The sequence below is a fragment of the Aricia agestis genome, chromosome 8 (assembly GCF_905147365.1).
Source record: "Aricia agestis chromosome 8, ilAriAges1.1, whole genome shotgun sequence".
Taxonomy (NCBI): domain Eukaryota; kingdom Metazoa; phylum Arthropoda; class Insecta; order Lepidoptera; family Lycaenidae; genus Aricia; species Aricia agestis.
Genome location: NC_056413.1, coordinates 3,271,137 through 3,287,840, shown reverse-complemented (window position 1 = coordinate 3,287,840; position 16,704 = coordinate 3,271,137). Strand labels below are relative to the sequence as shown.

Genomic DNA, 16,704 nt, shown 5'->3' with positions numbered 1-16,704 from the left:
GTTAGGCACAGTTCCTTCCTTCTATAAGATAAAGGCATTTCGTTACACTCAACGAGAATACTATTAACAGGACTAGTACGAAAGGCTCCTAAACTTAATCTCAAACACGTATTATGAATACTATCTAAAATTTTAAAATATTATTTGATGCTGAATCATATAAAACTGAACCGTATTCAATCTTTTGCATAATTAAAGCTTTGTACGTATTTTTTATCTTTTATTTACGTACATCAATCCGTCAATCGAATCTATTACGATGGCTTGGTCTTTCTTGGGGTACATTATTCTGGAGGTAACGTTGGCATAACTTACAGTGGGGGTACTCGACATCTTCTCCATCACAAATAAGGTGCTCCTACAGGCAGGAGCACCCGCGATAATGTTAGTTAGGTAGTTACGATAACTAGTAGGCGAGCCTTGCGTACGTCGGTGTGCGATAACGCGTGGACCGAGCGCGGTGGTCGCGAGGTAACTCAAATTTTGGCTTTGTTTAAACCAGTGATTTATAAAAAAAAAAGTAGTGACGCGAATTCGAAATTTGAATTCTGAAATCGTGAATTTTGCTCCGCTAAAAAGTAGCCAATGGCCAAGTCCATTCCTCGTGGCTCAGGGCTCTATAGCGGTACCAATCTTGTTCAAGTCAAAAAATCCATTCGTTACAATATAGTTTTACATTGTCCTTAGATAATAACATCGAAAGCGAAGAATCATATTATTAAAATGTTTCTAATTATCTATGTCTATATTAAGTAAATGTTTTCTTTCCGCGTGTAGACACTCGATCCTAACACATAAGGCTGATTTTACGGAAAAAAGTGCAAAATATTCTGGAATCCCGTCTGGTAGGTCACACCTTACACTTTCCCTGTCTGCGCATGCGCGGGTATGTACACTCACATGCATTTGTATGTGATATGTTATATGCCTTTTTATCCGATTGAGAAGCATTCACTGCTTCAAACCTGAGTATTACTAAATACTTCGTAATTTATGTGTTTTGAAATATTACCTCGACGTTGTTTTGTGTAAAAACAAATTGAAATAAATGAAATTGATAAAGATATTTGTAAAAGCATTCTCGGTTACTACTTACAGCCTTAGGTACCTACTTAAGGCCATCCCCCGAGCAAAGGACCTTGACCATACATTTGACGCGTTGCCGAGATCGCATAAAAATAGTTTAAAATTGATCTAAAAAAAAATTAAAACGGGAAATATGTAGTTAATGAAATTGTCTATCTATTGTCGTGTGTTTCAAATAAACGTAATTTATAAATACTAGGGAGATGCTGAAAGTATGCTTCAATTTTAATAAATTGGTATTACTTTGGAAGCTTATATCATGAGTATAATAAACAAAAATTGAAAATATAAAACGGGGAAAGGAATGTTGATATACTGAAGATTATTGCTGTATTTTTCTTATAACTTTGTAGCTTTCAAATTATGAGTTTATAAGACTCTAAATACAGTAAATTACGGCATCTCCGTAGGGGAAGGCCCTTAATTACTCCCTTTAAATTATGCTGTCTGCCAAAGAAAGACCACATGGAATAGATATTCTGTCCTTCATCTGAGTTTAAGTAAACAGCTACTAAGGCGATTTTATTAATTTGTATCAATTAGTGGTTTTTATACAGTTTTATGCGCTTTGTAAAATATTATATTTTAGATCATTTAAAATTTACAAACAAACAAACATATTTTTATAAACGATGTTAGAATATAAAAGGTTACATAATGGCCATTGTGGGGGTGATTTTCCCGCGCAGCCTCCGTGACCATCATCAGTGACCTTCAAAGCCACCATCACCGTGTGACCTTGACTACGTGGGCAATGACTTTCAGGGTTGACATGGAGGACTTAATGAGGAGCTGTTGTGATCTATGACATGGCAGTATAAATGTTGATGTTCTGTGACAGAAACGGTTTTCGCGAGAAAGATGGAGTTAGAATATATAGTTGATAGCTACTATGTTATATATATGTGTTTTATGAGAACGGATGTATGTATATTTGTTACTATTTCTCGCTAAAACTACTGAATGAATTTTGATGAAATTCGAAATACTCGTAGTGCAATATTATATAATAAATGACACATTATTTTTGTCTTGCTGCGATGTGCATTAAAATGTATAGAGTACTAACTACTACGTTAATAACCTCATCATTTTCGGAAGTTGGTTAAAAAGAGGTATGAATGATGTGACAAAGTAACGCAAAAGTCTCTAAGTTTGCCGCCAAGGTCTCCACCCGTATGGAAGACCCTTACAGATTATGTCAGCCATTAAATTTAAATCTAATTACAATGTTAATGTACCTACAGCAGGTGCAAATGCGCAGTACTTAACTTAATACTATAATTCATACTTACGTGTAAAATAACTACTTAATAATGTAGAAAATAACTTATAATACTAGCATCCATTTGACGACCTCTGTGGCTCAATTGGTTGAGTGTGGCAGCTCAGCTCGTAGGTTCGAATCCCGCCGACGGAACAAAAAGTTTTCAATTTTCCCGGGTCTGGATACGCGTATTAAATATGTGTATGATATAATAAAAATCTTAAATATATGTATAGTATAAAAGTATTAAATATATTTCCGTTGTCTGGTACCTGTTACACGAGTCCTTTAGGTACTTAGCACGGGTCCAGACTGACGTGGTGTGAAGCGTCCATAGTTATAGTTATATTATAATCCATATTCCATACTAATAATAAAATGCGAGAATGTGTTTGTCTGTTACCTCTTCACACGTTAATTTGACGAATATTGATGTGGAGATACTTTAATTAAATAAAGGACATGGGATAGTCTTTATTGCAGCAAAATGTACCGGCTTTGTCACTAATAAAAAAAAATCGTGACAACATAGTTGAGGGCAATAGTTGCTTTATAATGCTGTAGGGAATAAAATGTAACTAAGTTATAAAAATGTCGCTTGATCTATTTTTATAAAATTCTGCGAAACGAACAATGCATTGTGTGGGAAATAGAAATGATTTCGCTGACATATCAATGACCAAGGTCGATCGCATTAGAGCGCTATCATCCTGGCGATTGTGTCGCGCGGTAGGTAGAGTTAATCCAGTAGTTATATTTTGAAAGAACGGAATCTAGTTTAGCCTATAAATGCTCAAACGTTTTGTGAATTGTGATAAAGATTTACTTTATTTGCTATATTTCAATTTAAAATAGGAAAAATATTGAAATCTGAGCTACATAATAATACTTTTAATAAAATTTAATTGAATATTTATTCATCTATATGTACTGTTTGAACTTTCCATATTTAAAACAGAAAACTGGGCACTTCACTATAAAAATTCTGTATTGAAGCAGGTAAAAATTTCTGCGTGTTAAACGTAATAAAAATATCGTCCGCGCGATCGCATGCAGTATGAAGCTCTTACAATCATTAGAGCTGCTGACAGCGTGTTCCGTAATAACTCGCCACCATGTTACTGCTTATTAGTTCGACATAATTCTATTAGCTATGAGACCTAGAAAGTAGACCAGTTTATTTATGTCTAAGATCTAACAAGCATGGGCGTACCGAGGAAGGGCAGGGGGGGGGGCAGCTGCCCCCCCCTGGATCATGTTGACGTTCCTACTAAGTATATTATCTAGTACTTTTATCTATAAAAATTAAAAATTAAGAACGAATTTTTGCCATTTGTTTGCAATACAATATTTTTACAACTAAAAATTATAATTTTTTTATTCTTTATAAACACCTAGCTTATGAAAAATATGATTTGCCCCCCCTGGCCCAGAACCTGGGTACGCCCATGCTAACAAGTGTTTAAACATACTTGCAGCAGGTTAAATTAATCGTGGATTAAATATCATACTTATATCTCTGAATATTTACTTGGACATAGCTGTATTCTAAATTGGTGTTACAAATGGTCTTCACATGAACGTATTAATACCTCGATCGTGGGAATCGCAGACACAATAGTTTTTCAATTGTTATGCGACAGCCGGGTGACGCTTTGGTATTGATGGGTTAAACTCTAAAGCTGTGCATTGACATCGGGCCGAATGGATCGTCTACATATAACATAAATATTATTGTAGCGTCAAAACCCGTGAATACTTACTTTAAAAAATCTACACTCAACCTGCGACCCGCCGAGGCGTTATAATAAGGCGCTTATTTTAAACAACGTTATTTCTTTACGGCTTCAGTCAATGGAAAATAAATCGTGACGCTCTGACTCAATGGAGTTAGGATCTACCGAATTTTAGATTTGGTAACTTTTTTGTAAAGTACGTGCTTAATCTTTGTAACTGTGGTTTTACGCTAAAGCGCTTCTCTTAGGGAAAACATCTATATAAATCTTCTTGATAATTTAATAATTATTGTGGTTACTTTTTTAACTTAAAATTATAACAATACATTTTTTACATTTTGAATGCAATACAAAAACTATAGTTTTTGTGTAGCATTCAAAATCGAAAAGGATTAAATATTTTAATATCTTAACTAAAAAGTTTTGATATATTCCTAAAATTAATATAAAAAAGCAACTTACCAAGGATGTACCAGAATTGATTGAGCTTTGCCCAACTGTTGGTAAGCACTTCACAAATAAATGAACGGCTCCACTTTACACAAATATTCGTTATAGTTTCGTTAGTGACATACGACACTGATGGCACAACACGACCTGCAACAACAGAAAAGGGTAATATAAGTCAAAATTTATAAATTTTTATTTGACTGTTTTGTAGTCTTAGAAATACAATGAGAAGCTTCAGAGGTCAAAAATTACAAATTTCACTGTTTCCGAGTCTAAGACATAAAATTAGAAATTTGATAAATCTTAGACTTATTATGCCCTCAAAGTTATATTCTTTACTTTTTTTTGGGAACTTTATTAAACTGCTGTCTGCTTTATAGAAATTTACAGTACAGCACTGTAAATTCAAGTGTTTTAAAAATTCTAAGCGAACAGTGTTTAGTAAAATCGTTGAATATATGACCTATTAAGGGCATAGACATTGATATAATCAATATTACAAACACAATATGACGTATGCACATGTTCAAATCGTGATTGTGACTTGTTATTTAACACAACCAATAACTCGCTAACTTGTTTAATCCACAGATTATCCAATACTTATGCAAACACTACACCAATCATGTCATGTCTTCGTGCAAAAATACGTAATTTTACTTTCAAAATAGCAGAGTGGGTGCTAATTTTTTCAGGTAATAAAAGTTTCATGCTTATCCGGTAAGCGGTAAGAGACCTGCAGCGTATCTGTTAGGGGCGCAAAGAAAAAGAGAATGCTCAATTGTGTATTCCGGACACACTTGGGCACTATAAAATCACTCTTGCGGTCCTGGTTCTATTAAAACCGGCCATCATCGCCGAAACCGATATGGGCATTAGGTATATTACTCGCACGTAGACTGTATAACTTACTACGAAAACGTTTTGAGACTCAAACAATCGGTTGAGAATGCCGCGTCCTGCTCTAACAACGTAATTTCTCGTTTGTTAGAGTAGGACGCGGCATTCTCGTACGATTGTTTGATTCTCAAAACGGTTTCGTGGTACAGCCACAGAGTCCTAGCCAAGACATTTTCTGCATTGCTTCTTAATAGAATCACTGATAAAAATGTATGAAATTGACATGACATGAGTCGAACGTCAACTTCATGTTATCGAACGCTGATGTCAATTCCATACATTTTGATAGGCGATTTTATAAAGAAGCGATAAAGAAAACGTTTTGGCTCGTGAGATCGAAGGGTCTATTACTAAAACCTACTAAAATATACTTTACGTCTACATTATCATTAATGAGATTAGTTTGTAACATAACTTAATAATAAGCTTCTACTCATTTTATAGTAAGTGATAAATAAAGACGCGTTAGATTATATATGCAATAAATTGCAATTATATTTTGCATGTCGTTTAATATACGGCAACAAACTGGTTGTGGGGCAAACGATGGAAACCTACACGATTTGTTTACGATAATGTCACATTGCCATTTGCGTTTATTTATTCCAGCTGGGGAGATACGTTTCCATTGAAAAATATTGTTGAAAATATTCCATTTCTGTTTATAAAAATTATACGTCGTATGGAAATATTTCTTGAGGCTCTGTAGGGGTCAATCGAAACCGCAACGCGACGCGTAGATGCATTTCTAAATTTGTATGGATTAGACAGATTTGCAAGACGTCTCAAGCTCACGAAATCTTTCAATTCAGTACTTTAGAAATGCATCTACGCGTCGAGTTGCGGCCTGAATTGACCCAGTCAGACGTTTGTTATACCGAGCTAACTTGACGAAAAAAACACGAAACTTCTTTCTAACTTCGAAAATGACTTTTCTTGATATTGGATTGAATTTTTTTTGTGTTTTTCTGGGTTTAATTAACTAATTTAACTGGTTGAAGTTGCAGTAGTCTTTAGCGTAGGTACTAAGATAAAAATTTTTGGGGATTTGGCATAACTATTTTTTTTTCACCCAATTTCACCAACGACCCATCAATCCCCAAGCGGCACCCGGCTGTCGCATAACAATTGAAAATCGAAGTGACTATTAGTCCGGGTACTGTACGAATAATTCTTATTTATTCGTCCGGGTATATTAGTTTTTTGACAATACAAGACAATCTTTTGACAATACAAGACAGACAATAGCCGGTCAATTAGCTGGTACTTCTCGGCTGCATCTATTCATCCGGGTACCGTACGATTAATTCTTATTTATTCGTCCGGGTACATTGGTTTTTTATAAAAAAGAAAAATAATAGTCGGACCGCGTCCACCCCATCGTGTGGGGTGTCGTTGGATATTATATATTTTTAAATATTATGAGTATTCCAAGATAATTTTCCGATTTAGATATGTTTGTAAAATATGAAGTTTTAAAATGGAAAAAATCGTTAGAGTCCAGTGTCCCCCCCTTCTACCAGCTAGACGGTTGCTTCTGGAAATGTGAAAAAAATTATGGTAGTAGGAACCCTACGAAGCCCTTTATTCATCATCAGTGGTTGAGGCTGTACGGTGATTCCATTTTCATGTCTTTTAGGACAAAGGATTTTATATGATGATAATATAGATAACTAAGCTAAATGGTAAGTACCATTACATATATGCAATAAAAGAAAATAGATTTAGATAAGAAAAAAAGTTTGTAGTAATAAAATACCTATCATTTTCTTTTTAATTTTTATTTTTTATTAAATTGACACATAACAAAATTTCACTTAAACTGTCATACTGTTGATGCTGATGTGAAAATTGAAATACATCGTAAAATTTCAAACAAAAAAAGTAATCGGTACAGAACCCTTCGTGCGCGAGTCCGACTCGCACTTGGCCGACTTTCCTAAATTCGACTACAACTTAACTATTTTTGTACTCAATCTTCATTCTTTTGACGTCACTACCAGCCTGAAAATTTTCTGAATTCTTTAATATAAAAGTCCTCCACTTAACTCTTAAGTAATCTTACGACGAAAATAACATGTTACATACTGTACGAAGTGACTGTTAGTCTGGGTACCGTATGAGGCAGGGGCACTGCCGTGCCCCCAGATTACCGGACTAATAAAATAAAATTATTCGTACGGTACCCGGATAAATAATTTAAAGTTATTCGTACAGTACCCGGACGAATAGATGCAGCCATTGAAAATCTATGGTCTGCGATTTCCATGATCGAGGTATTAATGCTCGAATTTATTTTGGGCAGACGCCCAAACCGCTGAACCAATTTTGATGTTTGGTATGGAGATACTTTGAGTCCCAGGAAAGGACAGAGGATAGTTTTTATCCCGGAAAATTGTGAGTTCGTGATTTAAGATTTTTGGCGCATGGGAGCGCCTTTTATACCTAACTTTAGCTGAAAAGTCGGATGCAATTTGCCTAAAGGCTTTTACCTCCACCCATTGCGTAATGCATTATGCATAGGTAAGCTGAACGCCTTTGTGGTCCAGTGGTTTAGAGCGTGGCTCTTGATTCGGAGGTCGTGAGTTCGATTCCCGCGTTGGATACATGTTATTTCCAAGTTTGGTTACGACAAAGCAGGCTGATAACCTGATTGTCTGACAAGTAAGATGATCCATGCGTCGAATGGGTACATAAAAAGTCGGTCCTGCGCCTGATCACTCGCCAGTCGTGTCGGTCGTCCGTCCGACTGGGTTATGAGAGTTAAAGGAATAGAGAGTGCTCTTGTGTACTGCGCACACACTTGGGCACTATAAAATTACTCCTGCGTAACTGGTCTGGTTTCAATTAAGCCGGCCACCGTCACCGAAATCGGTGTTGGAGTGATTATTATTAGGCAAGACAGTAGCAATCAAGTAATTGACGTGTATGCCGTATGGCAAATGTCATACGACGACCTCGTCCGTATGACCCAGTGCCATCGTTGGCAGTTGTATAATACAGGTAAATCACTTATTCGGTAATCGCTTTTATTTGCGGGTTGTCGAAAGTATTTCCGGTAACCAATATTTATGTTTGAAGTAAATTATAACTGTAGAAAGTGTGTAACTACCCACGTTTGGTGAAACATCTAATTATAATTAAATTTTATTTCATACATTTTGATCGGCGAGTCTACAAAGAAGCAATAAAGAAAACATCTTGACTAGGGGCTCTAGTGGCAACGATGTTAGGTTCAAGAGCCACTTAATATCACATAAGCCACATTAGAAAAGCCGTTACGACTTACGAGTATGACCGATCATTTTTGTGAAAAGGGAAATCGGAGAAAATCACTTTTAAATCGCTAAAGAAAATAATATGGCGATTGTTTTTCACACGTTTAACAGACGTTGTACAATCTTAAATTAGTATTTTTGTAAAAAAATCTAGTAAATATTTTTCTATTGAAAAACGAATTAAAAATTGGTCGCGATGTTGTTAGCTGAAGTTCAAAAATTGCGCTTTAAATATGCGTAAAAAGATCCCAAATTTTATAAAAATCCTCGAAAAATATAAAATTAGATTCATATAAGTAATTATACACTTGCAATTGTTAAAACAGTAGAAGATAATTTATTATGAGTTTTCTAATAAACAGTTTCATTGAATTGTAAATTAAACGTGCCATGTTGCATGTTACAATTATTGTATACTAGGAAAATTGACCATAAATATAACAGATTATGGGATACTGATGAGTTATAACGATGAGTTATTAGAAATAATGACAATGTTTAACACGAGTTTAAGACGTAGTTATATAACTCTATGGCCTTTCCTTGTTGAATGATTAATAAACTAAGTTTGAGAGAATGTGAATTTAAATTAGTTTTTAATAAAAGAAGAAACTTATAATTTTATGTTATGCGAATTAATTTTTTTTTTTATTTTTTCATATTTACCAATCTACAGGAGTACGATTTTGAAGCACTTAAATCTTTATTTAAATAACTGCTTTGTGGATGCTTAAATAAATTTTAAAGGGTTTTTTTATTTATTTAAATAACATATACACACACGTACGTAAAGCTAGTTATTTTATACTTACTTAGCTGTTGCTGGGTCGTACAGAAAACTCTTGATAAAAACCTGTCGTAGGGTTTTTCTGCTAAAGTTTTATGTCTGTTAATCGCTATTACCTTAGATGTTAAAACCTATTTCTAGTCATAATTAATTTGCTCCCAAATGTGGTGAATGCGAGTGTCCGAAATAACTTGAATGGTAGTGGGTGGTGGGTGCACCGCGAAAGTAAGCGGCGTGGACCGGTCCGCGAAGGCCAACCGGCGCGCGCGAGCGTACGCGGTGTAAGTCATGGGAGGCAGCGTTTCAGGTGCTATAACTGATTGCTTTGACGTAAGATTGCTTGACCAGACTTATGACAGACAACATGTTTAACAGTTAACCTGTAAGTACCTAATTGCATCCGTCTGTTGTCAACGCGGTCATTTAATGCGAACTATGCGCAGATCATAACAAATATTCCTCGTCGATTACAGTTACCAATTTTTTTTACCTAATTTTTCGATATAGTTTACTGATAAGTCATAACATATTGATTAAATAATATACTGTTTGTTGTAGTGTAATATTATAGTGACGATAAAACTACCGGTTGTTCTTAGTTACGGTAGGTTTTTTTTTAATAATTTAAGTCATCAGTGCCTGTAATTTTGGATGTCCATATATAGAGTACGAACCTTCAACGCTTCGCTGGGCATAATTGCCTCATCACAAAGGCCTTGTTTTTTGTATCTATCTACCATGTCCTTTTGGCAGGAGACGGATATAAAATAATCTTCATGGTATTTTGTTTTCCTACCTGGAAAAGAATCTGATACATACAAATTATGTCATTTGTAACCACTGTACGAGTACATGCACTATACAGGCATTGACGTATAAATATTACGTGTTCTGAACTTCTGGCTACATATTTCTACTTAGGTTCTCACTAGTAGCACAGAGTTTATGTTATGTGAAGTAATCGAAAGTTATTTGCTTAGTTTGGTAAATCAAACATTTGCTCTCAGCTGATCGCTTGGCCCATCGCTAAAAGCGCAGAATGCCGTGGCAAAAACGCATACTGCACCACTCCTACCACCGAAACGCGCGTTTATCCTCTCGCTCTAACTTTATACAAATATATTCCCGTCCCTTTTCTACGTAGGTTTTTATTGGAAAAGTGTCGGACATGTTAGTAAATAAGATTGTAGACGCGGTGACCCCGACTTCGCCCTGACTTAAACGATTATATCTTGATCGTTGAAATTTTTCTATCTCGTGCAATCTAGAGTAATCTTGATACTTGACAAATGGTTTAACCGTTTGGTATTTTAAAAGTCTCTTCCAGATAACAATCATAACATATTTTATTATTAATTTAGGCCACTCTAGTTTTATAGCGCGTAAATTTTATACAGATTACAGACGGAAGAAACATAGTCTGTTATTATTCTATGTTGATGCGGACGACGTCGCGGGCAACAGCTAGTATATAATATAAAATAAATAACAAAGCATTTATAACAATTCTAGGTCGATTTCAAGAAAGGCGCAGCATCAAATAATAGACAGTTTTGCAAGCCGAGCGAACAATTACAAATCATAATATTCCAAAACTTTTGCACAATTACGTTACAAATGTAAAGAGCGTCTATTTCAAAATTATTTGAGCGTTTAAATATATTTTTTCGACAAAAAAGGTGATCTTTATATTAATGTGCCCATCTAACGATTAATTACAATAATTAGTCATTACTAATTAGTAAATAACAATTACTTTTGAAGCATTATGTTGGCATTTAATGCCTTGAATTTTATTTATAGTAAAGTAATAAACATAATAATCTTATTATAATTAATTGTTAATGTTGTTATTATTGTTAATTGTTGTAATTATTATGTTTATATTGGAATCTCTAGAGCCTTAGATAGCCAGCATTCCTTAATGAAGTAATGATTTGCTCAGACATAAACTCGAATACATCATCAAAGAATCTACTTGCAAAGTATAAACAAGTATAAACCATTATAATTTTTTGTTGATTCTAAAAATGTACTTTTTTATGAAATAAGGGGGGCAAACGAGCAAACGGGTCACCTGATGGAAAGCAACTTCCGTCGTCCATGGACACTCGCAGCATCAGAAGAGCTGCAGGTGCGTTGCCGGCCTTTTATGAGAGAATAGGGTAATAGGGGAGGGTAGGGAAGGGAATAGGGTAGGGGATTGGGCCTCCGGTAAACTCTCATACCAGCAGGCCCTCATTTCAAATAAACGTAATTCGTAAATACTATAGGGTGATACTGAATATATGCTTGAATTTAATGAGTACATATAATAAAAAAATAGGAAATTAATAACGGCGAAAGGAATGTTCATATGCTGAAGATTATTGCTGTATTTTTAATATAATTTTGTAACTTTCAATTTATGAGTCAATAAGACTCTAAGAACGGTAAATTGCGGCATCTACTTATGGGGAGGGCCTTAAGGTCCTAGAAAAGGACATAGAATAGAATTTGCTTCAAAGAACTTTTTTTACGAAGCTTTTCTTTACGATGATCAAATAGAAACGAAAAGTCAAAAATCAAAATTTTGTAAGTAGGTACAACTTAAGTTTACTAAGTAAATATTAATGTAATCTGTGCTTTAGTAAAATATTTTAGTATATGTATTGATGTTTAATGTTGTTACGTACAGACCAACTACCCGACAAAAATATCCGGTTTATATAAAAAGTGAAATAAGTGCTTACAAAAAGTACAAAAGTACAAGTCATGAATCCCGAGCTTCACCAAAACGAAGTTTTACCGACAATAAATCAATAAGTATTGTTGTTGTGTTGTATATATTTATATGTAAATTTTATCTTTTATTTTGTTTTCGTTAAATGAATTTTAAAATAATGTAGTACTTATTTAAGTTTATTCTGTGATTAATATTACCACAAAATATAACAGTAAGTATATTAAAAAGACAAAACTGACTTCAAAAAAATACGTAATTGAGAATTAAAATTCCCTATCCCAAAACTACTGAACCGATTTTGATGAAACTTGCAGCATTTCCTAACTTGAATAATACCTAGTACAAAAAAATACTTAAATCAGACTTGTAGCTCCGGAAACACACACAAACATAAAAACATACATACATATAATATACACTTTTGAAATTTGGCACATGTGTTCAGACGCTGATATAGACTAACATATACGAAAATTGGGCAGTTCTACAAATATTACATACATACGGGTCGAATCGATAACCTCCTTTTTTTGAAGTCGGTTAAAAATGTTTACAATACCTTGTCAGTTGTAAAATTCAAGTAACTGACCCAAAGTGCCCGAACTGTGTCACAAGTATGTTCAAATGTAATTAATTATATGATAAGTCACGTCATTATTGTAAATAAATTGTGAAAACTACGTTCGATATGACACACATTCAGGTGCGGACAAGCACGTTTGACGTTGCGTGGAAATTGGTTCATATTGATATAGTATATGTAACTTATTATAATATTATGTCAATATATATAATATTGGATCATTAATAGCAATGTGGCATGTAGCGGGGCAATGTGGCTAGTATTCTGGGCACTCTCCCTAAAGGCAGCAGTCTGGATGACAACCTTTTTATATTTAAACTGTTCTCTTTTTACGCTAGTTTTTATTGTAATTTAGTTTTATTGTTTTAGTTTAATAAAGATATATTAATAGCATGTAATAAAAATCATCGACTCTTAACACGCAAGAGTTAAGTAGCATTACGCTATGGCAATAAACAACATTAAAAAAGAAACAGCAACATATTTTTTTAGTAAAATTATTAAAGTCAATCAACCTCAATCTTCATTTCACGGAAATTCTTACAGTACCGTACATTTTTTCGGGATAAAAACTGTTCGCATCATTTCGCATCTAGAGCGAACGAACGATATAGAATATAGATTAATGAAAGAATCAGACAGGTCACGGAACAAAAGAGTCGGTGAATCATAAAACGTTTTTTTTTAAAGAAGGCGGGCCGTAGCCTGCGACTTATGAGGATCTATTGTGACTCCTTCGCACTTGAGTACCGTCCCCAACCCAATACTGCTCATAAATTGAACGATATTATAATTGGGGTTTGGTCCACAAATTTCCTCTATGGATGAGTATTCGTGGCGACCAAGGTACCTGTTCCTGCTCTGTAGTAGAGCAGGACAGTCGAGGAGAAGGTGAATAGGTGTCTCATCAACCTCCTCACAGAATCTGCAAGTCGTTATGCTACAAATACCCATTCTGTTTAGGTGTTTGTTGAGCTTGCAGTGCAGTTAGGCTTCTAGTAAGGATTCTTAATTGGTTCCTACCCAAGGTGAGCACTAATTCTGATCATAAAACGTTTGTCCGTTGTAAAAGGGAGGTCATTTACAAAAAAGACTTGCACCTGCTTACAGGGGTCGCCCACACACACATCGAAATGCGTGTGTGAGTGAATATGCAAAGGACCAAAGTGATTACAAGCTTGAGTGAAGAATTTGAAGCCTTGAAGGCAAAAACCTAAAACATCGGATTCTTTATTTGAAAAATCAGCCAAATATTTCAGTCAACTTTTTCCGATGTCAGTGAAAACCTTGAAATACTTAAGTAGGTACTTTAAGTATATTATTATGTTTTTAATAGGCAACTGCATGTTTTACTGCCGCACTCAGAGTGGACCATTACTTAAATGTAATTAATTTAAAATTTTGACATAAGCCCCATACATTATCTGTCAAACTCTTCATTAAATTGGAGGTTATAATCTTAAATATCTCTGAGTAGGGCGGTTAGTCTTATCTCTGATAGCCACTAGCCAGTTTTTTTCCAAAACTTTTCCATTAACAAATGTGACTAAGACTTAAAATACTTTTTTGCCAGCAAAATTAAAATTGATGTCCAAATGAAATGCAAATGCGGACCTGTTCTACCGCATTTTGTGGAAGGTTTCGTTGTTTTGCTCCGGACTAAGCCAAATTATACACGCGAAATCTCATGGATGTACAATCACAAATCGTATCGACCTTATGACTATGGGAGTAAGGTTGGAAATTGCTTTGCGTGTACGGCCCGTGACTCATGTGAGCTTAAAGCTCACAACAATGTTGCAAAAACTGAGTGCTGATTAAATCTCATCTGAAGATTACAATATGAAGAGCGAAGTGGATAGTCATCTATACTCATACTTAATATAAAGTTTGTCTGTCTATCTTTACGCCAAAACCACTGAACCGATTTTGCTGATGTGTGGTATGAAGATAATTTGAGTCCCGGGAAAGGACATAGGAACATTTTTTCTCGGAAAGATGTACGGTTCCCGCACGAATAAGGAATAAGTTGCGGGCACCATCTAGGGATCGAGTAAAAGTATATATTTTTTTGAAAATGAATAATTTTTTCGAAATTATATTTTGACATTTACTTATATTTTTTTAAAAGAACTCATTTCATTACTATTCTTCGACATTTTAGTGGTAGTTTTTATTAGACAAGGCATAACAATAAGACGAATTAAAATATTCTGTAACTTTGATTATATTTAAGCGTTGCCCCTTGGCGTCCCTAAAATAGGCTTTTCCAAATGAATTAAAGGAGGACTGAAGTAGGTTCAACATCAACATACCTCTGAGGCCATTAAAATCCTGATCAAGCGACCTTTCACCTTTCAGAACCAGTTCTTGGAATATTATTCAGAAGATTACGTCAATAATCTAGCCTATTGTAAAACAAAAAGGTCAATTTAAAAAAAAATAATTTTAAATTTAATACTTTTTTTCCTTCGTAAACATTATATCAAAAAATCTTTAAACACTTTCCTTTAATTAAAATTAAATATTCAAGAAAAATATTATTAAGATAGGTATTATCATAAGACATAACACTACTGTGGAAATGCTTTAAACAATTTTATGTAACTGCTCATTAACATAAGAAAGAATATTTTAAAGTAAAATAAAGGAAAAGAAATATTATTATAATATTATCTTAATAATTAGGAAAATTAATTCAATAAAATTTTCGGTTATACTTAAAAAAATTAAATAATTCAGGAATTCGGCTAAAACAAGCCGCTGTGTCGTTGATGTCTTTTCTTAAGACGGTCGCGGGGAGATTGCTTTGTATTGATTTTACCTGAATAAAATACTTTTAATTTAGAATTCCTCGCTATATCTGAAAATAGCGCTTAAAATATAGTGTTTATTCAATATAACCTATAGCGTGTAAGCCCTAAACAGTACACTATTGTCAAACAATCATTAAAACAATACACCGTCAAATTCAAATCAACTGTCATTCAACAACACAACCACAAAAATCCACAAATTAAAAAAAAATCAAACCTTTTTAAAAAGTCACACAAAATACTGGCACAAAATCCTTAACCACTGGCACTGAATTCAAAAATGGAACGTAACGTTCGAATTTCGAAGCGGTTGGGTCCGCGGCGCGCGCACGAGTGGCGGCGGTCACGTGCGCTCGCTCGCTCGTCGCAGGTAACCCGGCTAAGTTGGGGAGCCACTTACCTGTTTCCCAAAATTTCTCGTGTCAATTACATGAATTATTGTAATTGGATAATTCTTTAAGATTAATTAATGAATTGATTACTAAATGGCAATAACGAAAACTTAATTCGTTGTTTTTTAATTCCTATTTTTATTATCATTATAGGTAATGATCGATTGGTCTAATTAAACTTGTTTTTATTGATTAAACTGACTTAGAAGAACATATAGCCCGTCTTTGTTATATTAAGAACACTTTGTGCAAGTTAGAGCGGTAAAGATATAGTTTACGATATACTGTGGTTAAAATAAAACACGAAGGTGATAATCGAGCTCCAGGAGCGTGGTCCACAGTTAAAGGGATAACTTCCTTTGAGTTTATCGCATCTTTTCAAATCACCATAGTAACATTAAAGACACCAAAATAATTTATCTTGAGTTAACTAGCGTAATAATGACAAAGTAAATTCACAAATAAAAAAGTAATTTCTTAGTGGTGCTGACTAATTCTATAAATAAAATACACGGAAAATAATTACAATTAGTGATTGTACGACTAAAGGTACTCAAGGACAGTGTGACCACTCTTATGAACTATTCCGGCAACTGTCATGATTACTATTAGAATTTAATCCTTCGTCTGAAGGCTATACAAGAAGGCTGTACATTCAATAATTTAATTATTTTAGACGCTTAG

General features: G+C 34.4%; 1 protein-coding gene across 2 annotated transcripts in view; it reads right to left on the bottom strand.

Annotated features, from left to right (window-relative positions):
- The window catches only part of LOC121729232 (GATA zinc finger domain-containing protein 14-like), a 78,363-nt gene extending 62,401 nt beyond the window's left edge, over window positions 1–15,962 (bottom strand). For both annotated transcript variants that reach the window (XM_042117679.1, XM_042117680.1), the window contains exons 1-2: window positions 15,846–15,962; window positions 4,552–4,686 (exon numbers count right to left, since the gene is read on the bottom strand). The gene's annotated coding sequence lies outside the window, so the exon portion shown is untranslated. The remainder of the gene's footprint in view (window positions 1–4,551; window positions 4,687–15,845) is intronic.
- Window positions 15,963–16,704: the final 742 nt, after the last annotated feature.